Source organism: Geospiza fortis, unplaced genomic scaffold, assembly GCF_000277835.1.
Source record: "Geospiza fortis unplaced genomic scaffold, GeoFor_1.0 scaffold192, whole genome shotgun sequence".
NCBI lineage: Eukaryota > Metazoa > Chordata > Aves > Passeriformes > Thraupidae > Geospiza > Geospiza fortis.
The window spans coordinates 3,738,454-3,746,268 of record NW_005054315.1 but is presented as its reverse complement, the minus strand read 5'-3'; positions in this window follow the sequence as shown (position 1 = coordinate 3,746,268).

Below are 7,815 nucleotides of genomic sequence, written 5' to 3'. Positions count from 1 at the left end.
TCCTGCTACACCATGACTCATGAAGCTTGTTGAGCACTTTGCATGCTTTTTAACAGGTCACTAACATCAACTCTCTTGAGAAGTTCTACATTTAAGTGGGTTTTTTTCCATTTCATGCGTAGCAGCATGCCATTAAAGCGAAGTAAGAAGGTAGTGACAATGCTGACAACTTGAAAAGACATTTATGTTTTCTCTTGCACAGCACCAAAAGCGCACCCTTCTGTGGAGATGATAAGATGCTTATAGACCCTCTGGTGCTGAAGAAGAAGCTCAATAGGATGGCAACAGAGCAAGGGGCCTTTGCTGTTCTCAGCAGCCTGCTGCAATACGTCACCGAGCTCACAGCCAGCGATCCACAGATCAGCAACAAGAGGACAAAATGGGCAGAAGGTAAAGAAAACCAGGTGAGCTCTAACCAGCCATGTCCAGATCCAGTCAGGGTTCAGTATCCAACCAGATTTCAGCTCTTGCGGTCCAGGTTTCTAAACACCAATCGCGAGCCGTACACCAAGAAGAGAAGAGAAGTTGGCAAACTGGTCATTAAAGAGAAGATGTGGGTGAGCAGGGCTGGTAACAAGCTGGACAGAAGTAGAGACAGGAAGGGAGATGGAAAAGCAGTGGACGAGGATGCAGACACAGCACCCTGCGAGAGGGCAAGGTGGTCTAGTGTGACTGGGAAAAACACAGTGAAGAACATCCTGAAGAAATTTTTAGCTGCAGAAGAAAAAGAAGCCAAGGGGGAGCCTCCCAGCTGGAAAAAGAAGGGAGCAAACAGCAGTTTGCCAAAAATAGTCAACAAGAATTCAGTCTTGTCCAGACTGAAAGAGAAGTTTGAACAAAGCACTCTCTGCTCAGCTGCAGAGGTGAAAGCATCGCTCTTGCGCAAAGGTGAGAGAAAGACTAAAAACTTCCCCAGCAGAAAACCTATTCATAAGCCTGAGGTCAGAGTGCTGCGCATGGCAGCGATGACAGCCACAGGTATAAAGAGTCCAGAGTCCCAAAATTTAGTGTGCTCCATGGTTCCAGTGCCCAGATTCAGCATGGCTACCAAAATCAACCATCCTTGGAGCTGGTCAAAAAATAATGCCACAAAGCTACCTTTTGGTCATGGCATACTACTGAAGGAAAAGGAGGGATCCAACAGAGACCACAGAGAGAACAAAACCCTGGGAAATGCAGCACAGGTCAGGGAGGACAAAGAAGAGTTGCTGGTGGCACCAGAGGCCATGTCAGATGCAAAGGACTGTGCTGAGGGTAAAATAGATTCCACAAAACAGGGACCCAACTTTCACCCTGTTCTAAATAACTCTTCAACTACTCATAAAAACACAGCTCTTGCAGACTGCATCCCCCGCTTACCTGAATGTGGTCTAGATTGTGACAGGACTAACATGCCAGCTGGGCCTAACCCATCTTCACCATTGGAAATTACCAATGCTCTGCAACGTGTGAAGGAAGACAGCCCACCTTCTGACTCACCTGACTCTGGCACAGCTGAAGGATCCCATGAACAAAGTCCTCAGGATACTAAACCAGGAGAGATTCCTGAAATATCTCTGTATGTATACTGTTCAGATGAAGATGACACAGAGCTCACAGAGCCAGAAAAAGATCCTTTCTTTGCAGGCCAAAAATGTGTTCCAGAGCAGAAAGCACTGGAAAACATTCTGCCATTTTACTCTCCAAAATTTTCAGCATCTTGTGAAGTTGAGCCCTCAATGGATGATCAACAGCTAACGGTCCTAATACCAGCTTCTCGCACAAAGCCACCAACAGAGGCACTGAATTTAAGAGGCAAATGTTCTAAGGAAGCCAAAAAAGAAGCAGCATTTCACAGTAAAGACAAAATGTCTTCTACTTCCAGCAAAAACGATAGTTATGTCCCAAATATAGAGGAGGAGGAAAATAAGACACCCAACAGCCAAATGCAAAATGAATTAAAAACCATGCAGCCTCAGCCTCCTCAAATGAATTTTAGATCACAAAATAACTTTAATGTTTCCAGTGGAGACATGCAAGTTCCAGACACAAATCAGAACAAACCTATACTCTCCTCAAATGAGAACCTGGAGCCAAAGCCTGGTGCTGCAACAGAAGAGGACACCTGTTCTCCTTTGGAAAAGACACAAAGCCCTTTTCCAGGTGATCTTGTGAAGCACAGTTCTTTTATTTCAGAAGAAGATTTTGGGAAGGACAAATTGTCTTCATCAAATGAAGTGATGAATCATGCAAACAATCAAGCCCTGCAAAGGAGTTCCTTAACTGACCTGGAGACCTGCCACAAGCCATCTGAATCTGTCATTGAGCACGAAGAGGACACTGCCGATGAGATGCCCTGGCCTGACTCTGAGGCATGGCAGTCACCCTTGTCAACCCCTTTACCAATATCGATGAGCGGGATTGCAGGACAAAGTATCCATCGCACTCTTAGAAATCCTCCTGCCCTTCCGCCTCTTGATCTGGTGGGACAGGGAGCTGGTGCTGTGGAACATGAGCATGACAGCCATGGCTGTGAGAAGCATCCACACCCCCCTTCAGATGAATTGACAAATGGTGGGAATGACACAATGGGGGAGAAGAAAACCGTGTGTGATTTTAAGAACCAAGCACTCTTCCCAGATGATGCAAGAGAAAATGAAAACTCTACAGACAAAGAGACAAATACATGTCACAGACTTGAGAACTGTCTTTCACATTCAACCACAAAGCCAGGAAAACATGAAAATAAAACCCCACTAGCAGGAAATCCCCCATTACCCTTGGAGAAGAGCCAAACACCAATATTAGATGATACCAAAAAGCAAGGATGTAGTATGCAAGACGAGAACCCAAGTCCTTCATCAACTGAATTGGTCTCAGACCAAAAGAAGGATGCAAAAAGTAGAAATAAAATATCTGAACACATAAGGGATAAGCTCTTCTCCTCAGATGATGACATGAAGCCTGAAATTGATAGCATGGAGACAGAGGAGAAAGAAGAGAGAAATGTCTTGCATAAATTTGAGCAGGAACAAGTATTCACACCAAATGATACTGTGGACCATGATAACAACTCTTCAAGGGAGAATGATGCTCATAGTCTTCAAACATCCCAGTTACCTTCATCAGAGCATGATACCAACATTCAAGGAGTGAAAAATACTGGTGAGAGTTTGGAGAATCTAGCATCTCCAAGAGATTTTATGAAACATAAAGAGGATGTGACAGGAGACAAAAACATCTACTCCAATAATAGGAAAAAGCATCTGGACCCATCAGATGAGCCAATGAAACATACAAATGACAGTGAAGGGCTACAAAATGTCAAGTCAGACTTCAACAATTATTCAATGCCACCAAGACATACAAGTCAGGACAATAAGATGGCTGATGAGGACAATACCTCTCTAGAGACACAGAAACAGATGCCACCAGGTGGCCTTGTAAGGCCTGAAACTAAGCCAGACAAAAAAGAGACTAAACATATCTCTGAGAAGTTCCAGTCACCTTCTTCAAACAAAGTGCCAGATTGTCAAGACAGAAGCTCTTCAGGAGAGAGGAAGCAAAAGACACCAGCAGCAGAAGACACTGGATCACCTGAAACAGAGGTAGTAAAAGAGGATATTGAGCAGCAGTTTTCTGGGAAGCACCAGCTACCTCCACCAAGAAAATCAGAAATGCATGAAGAAAATAATCCAGGAGACAAACAGCAAATGAGATCTGAAGATTTTCTGATACCTGATACAAATACTGCAAAAGAGATAGAAGAACTTCCAAGTTCCAGGAAATGTTCATCAGTACCACCAAAAACATTGGTTAAGCCTCAAGAAAAAATTACTGCAGAACAAAAGCAAAAAACATCAGAATCTTCAGATTTTAGGAAGCCTGGTACTAATTCTGTAAAAGAAAAGGATGAAGATCTAAATTCTGAGACGCTGCCTCCTTCAAATGAAGTGCTGAAGCCACAAGAAAAAAGTGCTTCAAGAGAGAGGAAGCAAAAGACACCAGCAGGAGAGGACAGCAGGTCACCTAAAGAAAAGGCTGTAAAAGAGAAAGAGAAAGATAAATACCAAGCTTCTGGTAACCATCCGTTACCTCCTTCAAGTAAATTATTGAAGCCTGAGAAAAATATTCCAGGAGGAGAAAAACCAGAAACTGTATCCGAAAGTTTTACAAAGCCTGATGCAAATGCTGTGAAAGATAAAAGCAAAGATCCAGCTTCTGGGATGTGCCAGTCCCCACATTCAAATTTGCCTGTGAAGTCTCAAGAAAATAATGCCATAGTCAAAAAGGAGCATTTACCACCACCACATGATGAAAAACCAACGTATAAAACTGGTAGTCAAGAAAAGAAGAGTGAACCTGAGAGAAGAGAGAAATACCAGCTAGGCTCTTCAGCTCAGTCAGAGAGGCACAGCAATGATGGCTCAGGAGAGGAGGGCCCTGTGGGTGATTTCAGAAGCTATCAAGCTCCATCACCAAGCAATGGCATAAACTTTAAAAGCAGTGCTGTCCCAAAAGAGACCAGTTTGTCTAATACAGAGAAATCCCCCAAATCATTCTCATCATCACATATTGCATCAAAAGATGAGGTAAATCCTGCTGGAAACAGAGAAAAGCAGCCTGGGTTTAAGAAGTACAAAGCGCTCTCGTCAAAGACTTTGGTGAGGCATGAGAGAGGTGCTGCTGAAAGGGAGGGGAGTGGGCAGGCAGCTGGCAAAACCAGTGAGAAAAAGGCAGAGCTGGAGGACTGCTCTAAAGCAACGCCATTCTCAAAATACACAGTGGAAAGCTACAGTGAAGGATCCTTAGATTCAGCTTTCAAACCATTGGTCATTAGAGTAACTGACACATTTAAACATCACAGCTAAAAATTATGGCTACAGCTTAGGCAAGAACTTACAACAGATCATGCTACCGATTCACTTGATCTTTCTTTTCTCCTTTTTTCTCCAGGGCATTATATTATCATTTTTTAATCACAAGGACATTGATGTGCATCCATCAGAGCTAGGGTTTTTTTCTTTCCTAAACATTAGCCTGAAGACAGGAATTAAATTAATCACTGCAAGTGAATTAGCTAATCACTGAATTAATCATCAGTTTATAAATTAAATATGAGAAGGGCTTTGAGATCAGCATGAATTCAGCCCTGCTTCAAATTCTCCTTGCTAACTAATGGGCTTTGTTTGTAACAAAGACAACTGTTCAGACTGAACTCTATTTGTATTTACTTGTTCTAATGAAACTCTGCTAGTACTTCTTCCAGGAATAGTGGTAGGCAGTGTAGCTTTAATTATGTCAAAAAGCACTTGTTCTAAGCTCTGCCTTTTCACAGATTAGCAGGAACTGTTGATCTATTGCTGCACTGAGTGACACTGTTAGCAGATGTAGTGAGGGAAGGAGGGGAATGCTTCATTTATCTGCAGAAAAATCCTCAAAGGACATTGATGCTACAAGAGGATTTACCGCAAATGCAAATGGTCAGCCTCATTAATATTAATATTGGAAAAATCGTGATTTAACCTCCTCTGAAGCTATTTGCACTTTGGCCATACACACTGTATGCATTATTTTTGTAAAGGTACACCATTTCAAGGGGTTCTTAATTACTGCAAATGAATATGCAACAAGTGTAAGAGCTCAAAAAAGCTCAATGCTGAAAGACCATGAAGACAAGGTAAGCCAGAGGGGCTCAACACTCTGACATAGCAATTCAGCTTTTCCTGGGACATCTGTCCCACTCTAAATGCTGGGGCACACTGACATGAGGCAGGTGCCTCAGCTCACATTTAAAGTCTTAGGAAGTTTTTATTTTACAATACAATGTGAAACAGAGCAGTAAAAAGCAGCCAGTGTCACTAAATCCTAAAAATGGGGTGAATTTTTGTGTTTACAATAATAGCATCTTCTGCGCAAGGTTTGTGTGTGATGAATGGTGTTTTGGAGAAGTGAGGGCAGGGTTGCTGCCTGGGGTGTCTCAGTAAAGCTGTGACAGACAGAACCTCTCACAGCGCCAGCTCTCCCATACAGGGGTTTAGCTTAGCATTGTAACTGCACATTTGTGTTAAAATTACTGTGGAGGAACCCAAAGGCATATCCTAAGGACTGAACTTCTGCAGGACAGAGGGCTCATACAAACAGGGCCCTGCTTCACCGTGGCAGTGAATTCCCTTCCATTTTTATGATGCTCTCCATGACCACACTCTGCAGCTGAGGGCTGGTTGTTCCTGAAGCACAGGTTGGCAGAATGCCCCCACCCACTGCCATCAAGAGACTGAAGGCAAGAACAGGCTGGCAGCAAGCTGACATCAAACCCATTTGCCAGCACAATATACTTGAGTCACATACATGACAACTGGGCTGGCCCAGTTGGGGACATTGCTGGGAGGAAGTGGGAATGCGAACATTGTGTCTCCTGACCACTGAAGAGGATTAAACTTTGACTTTTTTTCCTTACCATGCTGCCAAGAATTAGGCTTTTTGGCATGTAGAGGGTCACAAAATGAAAATTTTATTTATGCATCACATCAGTCCTCAAAAACTAAAATAGATTTTATTGGAAATACAACACTGCCCTTACACACAGGGTTTACTTCAGCCACCAAACTTATGTAAGCTGGCAACCATAAAGGCCACGTTGTACTAAACCAAAAGCATAATTTACTTTCTATTGTCCATTATTTCGTTTCACATTTGAGAAAAGTCCTTAAAGCATAGAGCATTTGCACCAGACTTGAAGAATACCATGCATCCATCTGTTGTCTGGTCACCTGTGATGTTCCCCAGGACTCAGTACTGGGTCCAGTCCTGTTTAACACCTTTATCAATCATCTGGACAAGAGGACAGAGAGGTGGAAAGGTGCCTGGAAGAAAAGGACCTAGGGGAGAACATGAGCCAGTGTGTGCCCAGGTGACAAAGAAGGCCAATGGCACCTGGGCCTGTGTCAGCAATAGTGTGGCCAGCAGGATGAGGGCAGTGATTGTCCCCTGTACTCAGCACTGGTGAGACCACTCCTCAAATCCTGTGCTCAGTTTTGGTCTTCTTGCTGCAAGAAGGACATTGTAGGGCTGGAGCATGTCCAGAGAAGAGCAATGGAGGTGGTGAAGGACCTGGAGCACAAGTCTGATGAGGACCTGCTGTGGGTGTTTAGCCTGGAGAAAAGAAAACTGAGGAGGGACCTCATCACTCTCTACAACTAATTGAAAGGAGGTTGTAGTGAGGTTTGTGTTGGTCTCTTCTCCCACGTAACAAGCAGTAGACAAGTCCAGCAAGTCTTGGACTCCAATAGTCCAAGACTTGAGACCACTCAAAACTTGAGTGGTCTCAAGTTGTGCTGGGGGAGGTTTAGATTGAATATTAGGAAAATTTTCTTCACCAAAATGAGTGTCAGGCACTGGCACCGGCTGCCCAGGGAAATGGTGGAGCCACCATCCCTGGAAATGTTCCAAAAATACATGGATGTGATGCTTAGGGACATGGTTTAGTGGTGGACTTGGCGGTGCTGGGTAATTGGTAGACACAACAGTCTTAGAAATCTTTCCCAACCACAACAATTCTATGATTCTGTGATTTTCCTGTACAGGCAGAAGAAGCCAGCTAATAGAGAATTAATTCTTCAAGTCTGGTGCAAATGCTCTATGCTTTAAGGACTTTTCTCAAATGTGAAACGAAATAATGGACAATAGAAAGTAAATTATGCTTTTGGTTTAGTACAAAGAGACTGAGGGCAGAGGCTTTCTTCCCCTGCAATCCTTTCGGCATATCTCCCACTCCATCGCAGGAGAGGCAGTGAACAGAGCCCTCCCAGCTGCTGTTTCAATTTGCCTGACCTA